Below are 16,590 nucleotides of genomic sequence, written 5' to 3'. Positions count from 1 at the left end.
GTCAGGGAAGCCTCTATGAACTGTAATTCAAAATCTTGCTGAGGTTGAAAAAGGGAAATGAATAAGCTTTTGGAATCAGGCAGATAAGATAGTTGTAGATCCTAATCGACAGACAGACAGAATATTTTAAAATCTACTCGCTGTGAAAAGAAACATTTCTGATGAAGTTGTGGACCAGGGGATTGACTAGGATGAACAGTATCATGGTCAATAAAATCATGTTGAAGACGTGAAGAGGATTATAAATACTGTACTCAAACGTGTCATAAAACTGATGAAATAGTCGAAATTCAAGCAGAAAAGACGCCTTTCGAAATTTTTGTGGATTATTAGACCTTTATAATCCATGTATATCCTTCAAATTAATGGTATGTTCTTTTAACAGATGGAAATGTGACTTAAGAATGAATATTGACACATCGATTTGCTACTCCCCAATCTCCCGTCGCATTCATATTTCTTTTGTGTAGTTAAACCCTTAAGACTCGCAAGATCTTTAGAGCTGATCACAGTTTACTTTGCTCGCTTACAGTAACTTACTCGTCAACGTCCGCTTGTCTTATAATATCTGGGTGCGTCGCAAAGAGAACATTCTTTATTGGTCGAAGACGATACCCTTTCTTGACGTCATCTGAAATCTCTGATGTTGACATCGAATTCACTTAACCCTATTTAAAGACTGTCATTTCTAGTGTGACTTGAAGGTCACGATGTCGAATACATTGGTCAGTGTGGGAGTAACTCTGGAATGTTTTCATGAATTCGTTAATTCAGGTAAACTTCTTTTGTGTATACTATCCACCGTTACATCTAAAGAACACTCATTCTTATGTCAGTCAGAGACAATCGTATTTCACTAAAGACATGGCTTCTTGCTTCAATTTTCAACACAAATTTCCAATTTCCAATTTCCAATTTCCAATTTATCCAGTGTAAGAACCGGAGTTCGCTCATCGCTGTCATATAGGAGTAGCAGTAAAGCCATTTTATAACGTTTATTTGGCGTTGGGAGAATGGAGTTTATTAGTAAAAAAAAGTCGCTCAAATCTGTCTCTGGTGGGGTATATAGTTATTGTGCACTGTATGTATGTAAATCTACTGAAATCTTGCGTATTTGAGTACCTAGAAAGGTGGTGGCGGCGGTGAATATTGTTTTAAGAGAAAGTACAACTGGGGAATCATCCTTTACAATACCTTGAAATCCCATTTGACTATACTGCAACCGAACCCGCCTACTTGGGCTCATAAGGACGATGTTCTACTGTTTCAGCCACTCAGTCTGACTTCAGATATTAGTATGTAACGTGGTCTGTGTGTCAACATCTTCAGTCGTAGACAGACATCAGGAGCGTGATATGCGAATGACATCGTCTCTGGACTCTCACCAAGGCAGCTTCAATTGGAATCTCGACAAATGCATGTGGGATTTCTGAAATGAAATATCACGGCTTAAGCTTCAGATTTCACGTAGAAATGGATATACCGTGGCTATGATCACGTTACCAACAGGCGTGTAATACTACAATACAAGTATACTATCTTAACATTTTAAAATTTCCAATCTTAGGATTAGGATATTCGGTTAAAAATGTCAATCCGGCAGTATGATACACAACTTCAATACGGTATCGCATATAATTTTGGCTTCATCTCAATTGTGCAATTCTCACTGGGAATTGTAAAGGGACCTACATAGAATAAATATTCTTGTTCATTTTTGTTCTTCGATAGTAGTTTCTTCCAGTCAGAATATGAACACTGTTCTCACTTCAAAAATAAATTCCTAATTCTCTCTCTCCCTCCACACACTTTCATCTATACTTCAAAATTTTGACACTTGTGGTAATATTGGTGGTTCAAAACTTCCCCTAATGGAGGGCTTTGAGTCGATTTGGATAATAATAATAACAATAATAATAATAATAATAATAATAATAATAATAATAATAATAATAATAATAATAATAATAATAATAATAATAATAATAATATTGTTATTGATTTTACGTTACACGAACTTCTTTTTACAGACGCCAAGGTGCCGAAATTTTCTCCTACAGGAGTTCGTTTATGTGCCGGTAACACGAGTCTGGCGTGAATGTGCCCCTTAGGATACCACTGGACTGAGACCCGCAACGTGGATTTAGAAGGCCAACGCTCATACCGTCTTAGCCACTGTGTCCTGCTCGGTGTGGACAAATGAGTATTAAAATCTACACTTATTTATACAGTTGGAAACACAGGATAACAGAGAATCATGAAAGTAAATTCTAGAGAGTATCAGCTGTGAATTCCGTACTGAATTTAGACATTATTATTATTATTATTATTATTATTATTATTATTATTATTATTATTATTATTATTATTATTATTATTATTATTATTAAAGTGCCTTGGAATACGCTTGGGACGTATCCCCGTTGCCCTATATTTTCAATAGGAAAGCAAATATCGTTTTAATATGAAGTGTTGCTGTTTTGAACGGTATTCTGCAGCTGACATTAAAATATTTACGCGTTGTAAATATAATTTCTCTGTGCATTCTATAAAAACGTAGGGCAAAAGTTCTGCTGTTATAAGATAAAGCTGCTTAAACCGTTCAGAGTCAAATTTCTTGTCATAAAACTTAAAACATTGATGAAAAACGTTTTATTTAGACGACACAATACTAGCTCTAACATTCAAAATTACTCCTTAAATATTTTATTTTTATCACCGACTGGGCCGTGTTCATAATCAGCTTGCCTACTATGATCCCCATCGTGATTTCTCTATCATTCCAATTACACTACTTCTACCACTAAAATTAGTAGCCCTGGCCTTCAGCAATCGATATGAATCTACAATACAATAGCTCATGGCATATATATACCGCAGAAGTAGTGCACATAAATGAACTAACTGATGAATCGATAGAAACAAACAACACTGTGAAATAGCATTGGGGCTGATGACCTTCGATGTTAGGCCCCTTTAAACAACAAGCATCATCATCATCATCAGCAGCAATACCATTAACGGAAAATTATCTGAGAATAGTAATAGTGTGAATCTTACACCACGATGGACCAGCTGAAGGAGTTAAATAAGGCAATACTCAAATATTTGGTATAGTGCCGGTCTCCTCGAAGAACATACAGTAGTTCGCCAATGAAAATTTATTTATTTATTTATTTATTTATTTATTTATTTATTTATTTATTTATTTATTTGTGTTTCTATAACGTAGTGAAGTTGGGAACTTGGCCTTCTCTTACGCTTAACCACATTTAAGTTTTAGGTGTTTACAGCATCAGTTTAAAATATCCTGATCATCAATTGCAGTTAATGAGATAAGACGAGGAAATCAGATAAGGAGTAACAATAGTACAATTAATTATGATTAGTAGCGGTGAAAAATATAGGATAAATAGATAATGGACAATAACAGACAAATATCAAATTATTAACTATAGAATGTATCTACCAACTAGTTTAAAGTCAAACTTTCCTAATACGAGGCAAAATGAAAAGAACTGAATATGACTATGTTACAATCTGAGTTCACTAAAACCATGTTAGTATGTTATCTATTTCTATGAACACTGAGTAGTCCGCCTCCGTAGCGTAATGTTTGGTGTTATTAGCTGCCATCCTTGGGGGCCCGGGTTCAATTCCCGGTACTGCCAGAAATTTAAGAATGGCAGGATGGCTGGTATGTTATTGAAATGGTACATGCAGCTCAACTTCATTGGGGGTGTGCCTGAAAAGAGCTGCACCACTTTGGGAAGAGGACACGAGTTTACTTTAACACTGCATAGCCTTGAATGAGAAGAGTAAAAACGTAAATGGGACAGCATAAGCACTTCAAGGTGAATACGTAATTTTTGGCTACATTCACACTTACATTCATTCAAGTCAGCTGTATGTACTCGGGAGGAACTTACGTCAGGCTGTTTTAAACGTCCTATTCAAGCAAGAATTCTTAATATCTAACGGTATCCTATTCCAAAATCTTGAAACAGTGATGAGGAATTAATAGCTATAGGTACTTTTTCGATGCGGTGTGACAGTATTTCAAGAAGTTGCCTGGATCGAGTATTAATTTCGGGTAATTAAGAAAGAAGCCTAACATTGGATGATAAATAGGTGGTGCTGTTTGTAGAAAGCAGCTGGTAGACGACGGTGTTCTTGTGTTTTTCTCTACGGCCGTTTAAACGTAACAATCCTAACTTGTTGTAATAAGGTGTTATATGAGCATCATGCTGGAGCTGGAATGCATATCGAACGCAAGATTTCTGTACATGTTTTGGTTTTATTTTGCTTGTTCCCAGGTTAGGTCAATCAGTATACTGTCACAGTAGTCAACGATTGGAAATAGATGTATCTGCATAAGTTTTAATTTAAGATCCATGGGATAGCATGTACCTATCTGCACACAGTAGTTATATGTTCATTCCGTCCAGAGTCTCATTTAAGGTGACCCCAAGGTTTGTGAATATCTTGGAGTATGGCACTTAAGTATCATCAATGATAATTTGAGGAGGATTTTGATTATTATTTGGTAATTATTATACCTAATTATTATAGTAATTTTTGATCGAAGTATTATGCTCCGGGTCTTTCATGGGTGGATGAGCAAGGAGTTGCTTCTGGCGTATGTAGTGAGTCATTGTAGGTCTGTATTCATATGATGGTTAGCCTCGCATATACGATCTATACTAGAATGGTAATATACCTGTAAGTCATCAGCATGTAGATGAAATATCATTGATAAGCAGGCTGAATAATAAAGGTCCCAGCACAGATACCTGAGGGACACCAGATAATCTGATAGCCAATTTGGACGTAACATTATTTACTGAGACACATTGACGACGACTTGTGAGGTAGGATATAAATAAATTAAATACATTGAGCGCTCTCTTGTCGCCACAAAGGGAGGGTAATTTTGAAAAAAGGAGTTGTATGTTGAATGTATCAAATGCTAAATGCTAAAATCAATGATAATGACGACGCTTTTTTCCCTTTACAATAGGATCTGATAGTTAATTACATTTTTATATTCTAGAAGTAGTGCTGTGTTTCACTTACTGTATGTTAGCGCCTTGGGTTAGACGAGCTCGGAAAGAAGTATACAGGTATTTTCCCTCTCCGTTAATAATATGCATTCGCTGTAAATCATACGAAGCTGACAATCTTTGCACAAAGACTCTAAGTACCGATTAACTGCCCTCTAAATACCAAGTAACAAGGGTACTAGGACAGTAAAAAGCTCGCACAAGCTGCCACTTTCACAGACATACTTATGCAGATTTTATTCCCTTTAAACTGAAGCAATCAAGGCTTTAATCGCTTGCAAGTCTGCCAACTACGATGGGGAAGATAAAGAGAAAAACTCTCTCTATTTCTCTCCTCTCCTCTTCTTTGTTCCAGAGAAGATAGTACAGTCGCAATGCCTTTTCCTTCTCAACATGGTGACTGTAGTTTGATTCTCGGCCAATACATGCAAGATTTTCGAAGTGGAAAGCCTTATTTCCCTGACTCCATGCAAAACTCTAGTTCCTATACTTTTAAACATAAATTATAAAGGCAAGTAAAATACCCAACTTTCTTCTTCTTCTTCTTCTTCTTCTTCTTCTTCTTCTTCTCCTCATTCATTTTGCTGTATATTTTCCCGTTTCCTGTTTGATCTCACTGATAAATACCTTGATTTATTTCTGTCATTGGAGTCATAAAGTAAATACGTGTCCTCGTTCCGAGGTGGATCAGCACTTTTCAGATGCACCTCCAGTGCAGGTGAGCTGCACGTACCAGTCCTCCTGCTAATCTTACCTTCCTGGCTTCACCGACAATCGACCTCGGGCTGCCGAGGGTGGCAGCTGATAATACTGTAGGTATACACTTGAGTGACAAGATACCTTCATTAAATACCGAGAATTAAAATGTGCGTCGGTGGTTAGCGAAAGCGGTGAAATGTCTAATTTCCTGTAAATTTATGTTTTAGCGCTGACTGTTTTAAAGATTCTAATATATATCTCTATAAAATGATAGGCTAGTATCTGAAGCCACACTCCTTGTCTGGCAAGTAAGGAAAGCCATTGGAAGACGTCAAACCATTAAGGGAAGGTATTATCCAAACAGAACTCCTGAATCAAAGCCAATCACATTCAGGACAATATTACCTATGTAGTGGTGTAATCTAGCAACTTCTCGTGAACCTGTAGATGAACAGCTGAAGCCACACGAGGGATATTGCACCTCCTGATACAACGTTATTTGCTGCACATTTCCAATTTCCCTAGTTCAAGGACGATTGAAAGTCGGGAAAGCATTATCACAGTGGTTTGTATATTTGTTTTACGTCGCACCGACACAATAAGGTCTTATTATGACGACGGTATGGGACAGGGCTAGGATTAGGAAGGGAGTGATCATCGCCTTAATTGAAATAGAGTACCATCATTTGCCTAGTGTGAAAATGGGAAACCACGGGAAACCATCTTCAGGGCTGCCGAATGCGGGATTCGATATCACCATTTCCTGAAAGTAAGCTAACGGCTTCGTGACACAAACAACTTGCATGGTAGGCTAGTTAATATTCAGTATTAATTAATATGATGTCCAGTTTACATTCAGAATGAGACTAAACGATAGCCTTCCATACAAATCGCTCTAAACTTTGCTTGTCATTTTACATACAAAATGGACCTGTGTATGTTTAGTTTCGAAGTGATTATTATTGAACAGACGAAAGATGTCAAACGTTAAGGGAATGTATTATCCAAATATATTTAAGAGTAAGTCAAAATGTATTTGATTATGAAAGAACATAGCATGGAACGAAGTAGATAAAGTTCAGATATGGTATTAGGAAGTGATCATATTTAGACTGGGAGGTCCTTCTTTACCGAGTGAATTGCTCTGATATTTCGCAAACATATTACGGTCTTCTTGGGATAATCAAATACAATGCGACTGACGTACCCGAATAAGAAATAGACTCCGTATGATATATTTCCTAAATATTTGGCGGATAGGTCGTCACATATTAAGGAAGGCATACCTGATCCCATTCCACAATGACGTTCACTTGTAGAAGAATATGAATTGATGAGAAACAGTTTATTGTGTCATCAAAATATTTCCCTTCCTTCCATTCACAAAAAAAACTATAAGACTTTACGTGCTGTCTGATGCCACGAAATTTAGAGTCATTCATTGTAACTTGTTTGGTCATCAGAGCGTATTTAACAAAAACAGCGTCTAGGAAATATGCGTTGTTGCACCGCCCACACTCCCACATACATATCCAAAGTTTCCCGTATACTTCTTCGTCAAACATAATATTGATTCTAATTAATTCAAAAAGTTTGATTTGCCTACAATCTGCAAAATTTTACAGTAATATTTTTCTGACCTTAAATACGAACTGTCAATAATATCATGAACGTTTGAATTTTTCTACACCTTCTATCTGCACACTTCGTTAGCGTTCCTCTGGGCAAAAATGTAGAGTGGAATTTATTTTGCGCAATAGAGGCTACCAAAATATTCACACCCTTAAATGAAAATCAAACAAAGAAAATACAGGAGTCATCTTGAAAATTCTGAAAAACAACAATTTCCACAAATCTACATGACGCTGCCATATGTCTAGCCTCTATGGAAGAATCGATTATAAAGAGTAGCTGGGATAATCGGTCGATCTAATTGGTAAACGATAGTCGTGTGTTCACGCCGCTGCTCATGGCAACCATTCATTTTCGATGTTTTATTTTCATTTTTAGGGTTTCCATCTTTCCTGAACACAGTTTTCTTCCAAATAAAGTAATTTCTAGTTAGATATAGTTCTTACAGTACACTGTGTACTCTAGTTGTTACTGTAATCGATCTGTTTCATTCGTATATTTAGCTTTGGCAATGTAAAAGTGACTTAGGTTTAAGGAGCACTGGTCATACCATTCCTTATGCAGCCAGTTCCTGTGAAGGATGAGCTGAAAGTGCCGCTCGTACAATCAGCTGATGGATACGTTTCAATGAGTTTAGAATTTTCATACGTAATATCACGTTCTGGCTCAGTGAGGAAAACAACGGAGAATTACTTCACTCATTTTCCTCAGTACACCTCTTTATTGTCATTAGGATTTTCCATGTATATATCAAAGACCTCAAAGTACTAAGTAGAGAAACATTGAATCTGGCAGTTAAAAAGGCTCTCTTCCATGGAGACGGCCGGTATTGAACTCACGCCCTCATGGACACCATTGGAGCAAGAACCTGGAAACCCTAGCTACAACTTGATTATATATTACGATGATCATAATATTTTCCCCTGCATTCTCCCTGTGAATCTGGTCACCAAATAGAGCGGAAATAATATTCACTCGTTCTAAGGACTTTGTGGTATTCGGAATTCTTTTCACACCCAAGAAGTAAATATATCCCTCGACTAGCTTGTGCTAGCCCACTTTCTATGACAACTGTGTGAGCACAAAACCCGACTTTCACCTAGTACCAGCGGGCTATTCGCGCGCTACACAAGATATCCCTCAGCCGGGCCCAAACAACAGCCAGTATTCTTCCTAATTTTTTCGGCTACTCAAAAGCCTTTCAACTTCAGTCCATTAATCGTACAAGACGGTCAAAATCCTCAAAATCTCTGCCACATAATAGATCGTCGTCTTATCACTTTAGTATTATTCTCTCATCTCTAGGCCTCTCGGGTCATGAACTGAAGCCTCAACACCACCTACATTTCAAACAAACTATCCCAGCGAAGCATGGACCTGCTACATATTACAAATAATAACTGTGAATTTCTAATTGGCATGGAAAAGTACACAAACAAGCAATCGTTTCATGGTGGTCCTAGCTAAAACAATGGGTTCGACAGAGAGGGTCAGGTGAGCGCCCATTTCTGGTTGACGTCTGCTTCTCTGCTAAAATTATAATCAACCATTCATCAACATCATCATTTATCAGTTACTCCAAATTACTGAGTGTCTTCATTACGCACAACAAATCTTTGATTCGATACGGGAATGGACTACGTGACTTCATAAGCACCGATGAACATACAATAAAATTATAATAAAATAAAATACAAAAAAAAATATGAAAGGTATGAAAGAAACATACGCTGAACTTCTCGTGATACCTATACTTACTCGTCAATTTCCTAGCATTTTTGCCCCATAAGACACTCGACAGGAAAGTGAATCAAACACACAGGCAATTAAACTTATCGGTCTCACCCATCCTAATCAACACTAACCTTAGATTTACACTATAGCGGCATTAATACTACGTTGATAAGGAATTACTTAGAAACAGATACTGGTCTGATCCCCGTATTGTGGCCACTCCAGACCCATTTGGACCCCCATGAAGGCTTTGAGCACCATCATCACACCACTCAAGTTCTCAGAAGAAACAACATTCCACCAGTGGGAGTCGATCCGTATAATATTGGGGTCTTATTTCTTTCTGGAGGATGATATAGTCTTTGCTACAAACAGTATAACAACTAGTTGCAAGTGGAAACTCACGATCACGGTTCACCGATACCCGCACCAAAAGGTATAATAGATGAATCGGGCTGGACTTCGAACTCCGCACCTCTATCAATATAGTACGCACTACTACATAACTAGCGCCGAAAAGTTATTGTTCGTGAGCGAACAATGTAGCCGCGACGCAGTTTTGCCTATGAAAGATTATGTTAGTCTCTTTATAATAATAATAATAATAATAATAATAATAATAATAATAATAATAATAATAATAATAATAATAATAATAATAATAATAATTTTATTTATTTATTATCGTTCCGGCCATCTATGGACCACGTTTTACAGTCTTTACGTTATTTTTCACCAGACCTGACTTCACATTCTGCCAGTACTTCTTCATCCTTGCACTGACTTCTTTCTTCTGTTCTTCTCTGTAGGTTCTTCTTCTTCTTCTTCTTCTACTACTTCTTCTTCTTCACAAGTTCTTCCCCAGTCTCCTGGAAACCCATGAACTCCTTCTCTTTTTGTCTAAATTTGTTTCTGTCCAGTACGTCCTCTTTTTCTACTCCTATCCTGGCCAGGTCGGTCCTTACTTCCCGAAACCACTTTGGTTCCGTCTTCCTTAGGCTGAAGAAGCTGAAAATCCTTTTTGTCAGTCGGTTGGTGTCCATTCTCTGTAGATGTCCATAAAATTGAAGCCTTCGCTTTTTCATCAATACGACGACTTCCTCTGTCTTCTGGTATAGTTCTTTGTTGGGTCTAAGTCTCCTCTCCCCACCTTTCATTTTCGGGCCCAAGATCTTCCGGAGCATTTTCCTCTCTTTCTTTCTGATGTTCTCTAGATCTGCCTTTCCAATCATGTCCTATATTTCTGCTGCGTATAAGCATTCAGGTCTGATGACTGTGTCCAGATGTCTTAATTTGGCTCCATATGACAAAGCTTTCTTGTTGTAGGTGTCTCTAGTGAGCTGATACGCTGTTTTCATTTTTCTCGCTCGTTCTATCAGAGCTAGCTTCTCTGATCCAAATAATAATAATAATAATAATAATAATAATAATAATAATAATAATAATAATAATAATAATAATAATAATAATAATAATAATAATAATATTTTACTTTCGTGAATTTGTCTGTAAATACTATAACTGAGATATACTATGGCTATAGCATAGCGAATTCAGAAAGTGTAATGAAATCACTTTGTCATTTTCTATCACAAAAGATACCGAATCCTGCGCGGTAACATTGCTGAGCAACACACGTCTCTTTATCACGGACTCCAGAAAGACATTCTTCTCTCTTGCTGTAACCGGCTGCTATTTAGTTGCTGGCCCAACATAGGTAAGATGTAAGAAACATTCATAACGTGAGCTACGCTTCCATGAGTGATAAAATTCAATGGCTTTTTCCAAATTATGCGTCGTAATGAAAGAAGAATGTTGGCACCTCCGTGCATGGAATCATGTGGTAGGTTGCTGAGCGATAAGTTAACTACAAAAAGCGTCCCCGGGGAATCCCGGAATCTGAAAATAGGGATTTCAGTCAACTACGTCTTTCCTTGTTCTATTGTGACTAGATTTTCGCCCACAGTTCCAACGACCGTCACATATTTACTACCGAGCTCGATAGCTGCAGTCGCTTAAGTGCGGCCAGTATCCAGTATTCGGGAGATAGTAGGTTCGAACCCCACTGTCGGCAGCCCAGAAAATGGTTTTCCGTGGTTTCCCATTTTTACACCAGACAAATGCTGGGGCTGTACCTTAATTAAGACCACGGCTGCTTCCTTCCCACTCCTAGCCATTCCCTGTCCCATCGTCACCATAAGACCTATCTGAGTCGGTGCGACGTAAAGCAATTAACAACACATATTTACTAATCTTATAATTAACGCCAAATATGGTATAATTTAACCCAATAATTATAATATTACCTGTTTGACTTTTTATTCATGCTGTTTTCCCTCAATTAAGGCCGTTCACATGGGTTGATGGGCCTAACTTGGCTGAAGGGTCCCCCAAGTTTTATGATTTGGGGTTTGTACATGGAGGCATTCCTTTCGTCTTTTATCGTCATTCAAATATTTGAAAGTATGACCATCCCTGCTCGACAACCGAGCTCTCACACATCCCCGGCTCACTTGCGATGAGTAGAAAATGAGCCTGGCTTAGCTCGAGACTGAGGGTTCGACACACGGCGGATCCCTTATGACTACCACATGCTTTGTATTTGAGGTTTGAGCTTCAGTACCGTTAGGGTACAATAAATACATATATGCAAGTGCACAAAAAAGTTTTGTTAAATTCAGTTGTCTTCGACCGAATGAGTGGGTATGCGGTACAGGCCGAGGAGCTGTGAGTTCACATTATGAATTAGTGGGTTCTAATACAACCATTGCCAGCCCTGAAGATGGTTTCCCGTGGTTTCCAATTTTCACACCACGCATATGCTTGGGACATACCGCAATAAACATCACAGTCGCTTCCTTCCCTGTCCTAGTACTTTCATGACTCATCATTGCAGAGAATCTGTACACGTGTTAACGTGACGTTATGCAAATATAAAGATATTCCTATATCAGTAGTGTCTTAACCAACTTAATTTCGTACTCTGGCATTAAAGATCGAGTGACTTGTCATCTTTGTCTGTTGTTACAAAGAGGGAAACCCTACTACAGCACGCGTCTCACAAAGTATCCTGGTGCGAGTCGCAATATGACGTTGATTACTTATCTGAAGAACAAACGTATGTAAACCAAATCACTGGCATGTTCTGATATACCTGTGATCTACGGTGAACTACATAATGTTAAGAAACCGTGAACGAGTAGAATCTCCGCATGCGCACCTTATATTTTTCAGCAATGTTCCTGAATGATGATAGCCTTACTAAAGCTCAGAGATACATTCATTTTGAATGAGAAAATATACCCGCAGGTGATATATTACGCTGAAGTTGATAGGACATACAGAACATCAAACTGTGTTGGAAAGTGATTAAAATGCGGACTTCCTCTGCTGTTATTGCAGCAATTTATCTTTGTATTGATTCTGATACCTTGCGATAGGCTGAATAATAAAACCAATGACCGAATCACCAGCAATGAGGGGATCAGTGATTGCATTCTAGTTAATCTACCAACGAATAAAATTCTTGTTGCTGATTCGTTTTAGAGGTTAATTACATCGTTTGTCACCAGCTCCGTGTATTCCTCTACCCATCAACAACTGATAATCAGTATCATTTCGTGGTCTAGGGTGAAATATGTATGAGTGTGTGCGTAACTATAATTATTGTGGCTTATGATTGATTGAAGTCAAGTGCCTTGCGAAAATTTACAGAATTTTGGAGTACAATCCCAGAATATAACTTCGGACCTCCAAGTGGTAAAATTTTCTAGTCCCGCTGTGGCCAACACTAACTATGCATACTCGTCTGCTAGTCAAATTGTATACGTTTGTTGGTAATGTAAAAGGGAAAATCAAGTCAAAATTTGAAGTTTCTTCCTTGATAAAATACAGAAATTTCAAGAGACAAAACTATAATTTATATGCGTATGTTCCCAAAACTTGTCCCCATGACCCCACTGAACATCAACACATGTAGCTTATTTGGTGGTCTTTGAACTGTGATGATAAGAGTGCAGAGACGATATCCTCTACAGTTCGAGGCTTACATCCCCGACATGGAGAACAAAGAAGCAGGAAATCACTAAATATTACGTAATGCTTACACAGCCCTTCCTAGGAAAGAGAACCGGAACGCCGAAATTGACAAGTAGACAACTTAAATGGCGTCAAATCAAATTGTTTGCAACTTGGTAGCTGAAGGTGATTTAGCATGTTATATAGGTACAGAGAAAACGTGTGGAGTGGCTGCGCGTTTTGGAGGCGAGTGAGTTCGAAACCCACCGTCGGCTGTCGTAAGAATAGTTTTCTCTTGTTCCCCATTTTCAATTCTGGGCAAATCCTGGGACAGTTCCTCTTCATAGGCCACATCCGATTCCTTTACATCCTTATATAATTTTATTAGCCATCATTCATTTAATCTCCATTAGCTCCTAAACTGAGAACTGAGTTTGGTTGGAAGAAGTGCATCTGGTCGTAAAAATATTCAATATAATTTCATCTCACCTCATCCCTGACCCCCATATCACGAAACGGGACTATGGGGTAGACGTACAATTATTATTATTATTATTATTATTATTATTATTATTATTATTATTATTATTATTATTATTATGTTGGTCTACTGTATTATTTGAATGGTTTTGAGGGCCAAATATTCAAAATATTTTTTATATAAGTGATAAATATTAAAAATACACGTCACTAAGCAGCTGATTTACTAGTCTGATGTAGAATCGGTACTGGACTCTCTTGGACGAAGAATATATACAGACCATATTTTCGTGTATATCTTGAAATTATTCTGTGTATTGTTAATTTTTTCCCCATACATGAGGTCCAAAATTGGTAAACAGTTAATGTATACATCTGTAGATAAATTTTAACTGCGGATTTTGCTTATGGAGATACAAACTTGTACCAGAAGTGCTCATATTAGAAGAACTAGAACTCCCGAAGGTTATTTCATTTTGTTCGTTCGTAAACATAGGCTTCGGGTCTGAAGAGGATACAGCTACCATAAAAACTAGAGAATATCGGAAGACTTATCTTTTGAAAGGGGCTATGTCAATTTTTATCAATATTAATGCTATACTTCTTAATGTATATGTTCTCATATCAACATAACCTATGAACTTGATACCAAACCAAACCCCATAGCGCAACAGCCCCGAAGGGCCATGGCCTACCGAGCGACCGCTGCTCAACCCGAAGGCCTGCAGATTACGAGGTGTCGTGTGGTCAGCACGACGAATCCTCTCAGCACTTATTCTTGGATTTTCAGATCGTGTATGAAATTAAGAGTACTAAATTGTATACTCCTCGGAAAGCGATTCCAAAACTTTTCCAGCTGGCTTTCCCTTTGCAAGCTCTGAAAATCTTATACCCACTCCACCATAACTTTGTTATTACAAGCAAATCCTTTTTATTTACAGAAACACTTATATTTGAGAATACTGTAAAACAAATACAATTTTAGTATCCGCAATAGTAGCCTATGGCAACTACACACTTCAAAAAAATTAGGGGAATGTGTTTTGTAACGTCTGGTATGTGAACGTGAATTTGTTAGATGGGGTTCCAATGGTCATACAGCGTACCTTGGGACCTAAGCTACTCATGGTATGTCAAATCGAAGTTATACTCCATCTGTAAGGCGTAGCCATGCATTAAACTGTCAGGTGAACCCTCAAAACAAAGTGAATAGTGGTGCGTCCGTGTGTCGTTGTGAGGTACACAGACTACTGCGGACATATGAGCACGTTGTACGTTAACCAGCACATCCCATGAGACATCTTAACGAGATTCAAGTCGCAAGGGCCGTCACTTTGATCCAGAAAGGACGGACTTTTCGTCGTGTTGCTGTTGATCTCAATGTCTCTCCGCCAGTTATTCGACGCTTGTGGAATCGCTACAATGAGACAGGCCATTTCATAAGGAGTGTTGGACAAGGTCGTGGACGCATGACAACCCCACAGGATGACCAAAATCTGACCATTTGTGCGTTACGGCGTCGTTCAGCAACAGCCAAAGAACTGCAACAAGACATCAGGAGGGTCACTGGAGTCACGGTGTCTGACCAGACAGTAAGGAACAGGTCAAGAGAAGTGTCCTTACGACCCAGACGTCCTGTTCGGGTGCCCCGTTTAATGCAACAACATCGCGCAGCTCGCCTTCTGTTTGCCCGTACCCACGTCAACTGGCAACTTTGCCAATGATGGAGACCTGTGTTGTTCACATACGAGTTCAGATTTTTCCTGACACAGCGTAATGGACGTCAACGTGTATTGAGATACCGTGGTGAGCAGTACATGAACAATGTTGTCCAGGAAGGCGACCGATTCGGACAAGGTTCTGTGATGGTGTGGGGTGCCATCTGTATTGATGGCCGTACGGATCTTGTCGTCGTCCGTGGTAATCTTACCGCTGCGGGGTACATCGAGCAGATACTGCTACAGCATGTGTTGGTTGCTGAATACGGTGTTGGCTCTGAATTCATACTCATGCACGATAATGCCAGGGCTCATGTAGCGCTCATCACCAGAGCTGTCTTGCGAGAACTGGACATTCAAGAGATGGAATGGCCAGCAGCGTGTCCCGAACTTAATCACATAGAGCATGTGTGGGATAGGCTTGACAGAAGTGTTCGTGGGCGTCCTGTTCCACCACAGACTCTCCAAGACCTCGAAAAGGCTCTCATTGAAGAATGGGACCTGATACCGCAACGTGACATCCATCGACTTCTACGGAGTGTGCCATGTAGGTGCCAAGCTGTGATAAATGCTCGTGGAGGACGTACACCATACTGAAACTCTCCAACTGTGATAAAAATCCATCCTGGAGGACTGTTACCACTTTGTTTTCGCCCCTATTTGTACATTTCCGTTTGTGTTCTGAAAATGAACGCGAATCCTTCGATGTTATTTTGTATACTTCAATCGTTTAGTTGGTTTAGTTGGTAATATACCTGGGTGTGAGGTACTGTTTTGTGTTCCCCTAATATTTTTGAACTGTGTAATTTTAACAAAACTAGGATGTGGGGCTGAAACAAGAATGTTAATTGAAATATATTAAAAATAATTGTACGTCAACAACTTTTCATTATCCAGATGCAGATTTAAAATCCAAGTGTTGACCCGAAGGCAAATTTAAAGAAACTTTTAACCAAATTAATTTATTCCACTCACATGCTGTAAATTTATGTAATATTTTTAGAACACAACGATTTACCTTTGTGGACTGAACCTGTGCTTCACTTTCAGACGAAAGTGGAAGAGTGGAGAGAAGCAGGATATCTAAATGAACTTTACAAGTTTTAATGATATGTGTGTATAGATATTAATTTCTCTATTTATCTGATCGCACGTTTAATTTTTTCTCCGAGCAAGTTGTCTAGCCCCCTTTCTATATCTCTAATACCCCCCAACACCAAATGTGGGAACCACCGCCTTGAAACAAT

This window comes from Anabrus simplex, chromosome 2 (genome assembly GCF_040414725.1).
Source record: "Anabrus simplex isolate iqAnaSimp1 chromosome 2, ASM4041472v1, whole genome shotgun sequence".
Taxonomy (NCBI): Eukaryota; Metazoa; Arthropoda; class Insecta; order Orthoptera; family Tettigoniidae; genus Anabrus; species Anabrus simplex.
The sequence above is the reverse complement of the archived record's forward strand: the minus strand, read 5'-3'. Positions refer to the sequence as shown.